This window comes from Musca autumnalis, unplaced genomic scaffold, assembly GCF_047663935.1.
Source record: "Musca autumnalis isolate F117 unplaced genomic scaffold, ASM4766393v1 scaffold_2, whole genome shotgun sequence".
Lineage (NCBI taxonomy): Eukaryota > Metazoa > Arthropoda > Insecta > Diptera > Muscidae > Musca > Musca autumnalis.
In genome coordinates this window covers 39,759,292-39,759,508 of record NW_027411755.1, presented here as the reverse complement: position 1 = coordinate 39,759,508, position 217 = coordinate 39,759,292, and positions in this window count along the sequence as shown.

Here is a 217-nt window from a genome sequence, read left to right as displayed (position 1 = left end):
ACGCAGCATCAGCCACTAGTCAGTGTTTGAAACAAATAAAATGATATCGACATCTCACATCTCGTTTGCGAGACAAAAACAAAAGGCAAGCAGACACTGAGGCGGACAGACAACCAAACTGGTGGACACTTGTACTTGATTATGTGACGTATATGGGGTGGCAGCTATTTTCGTAAGAAAGAAAAAATCGGCAAACTTTTTGATGCCGTTGCAATGC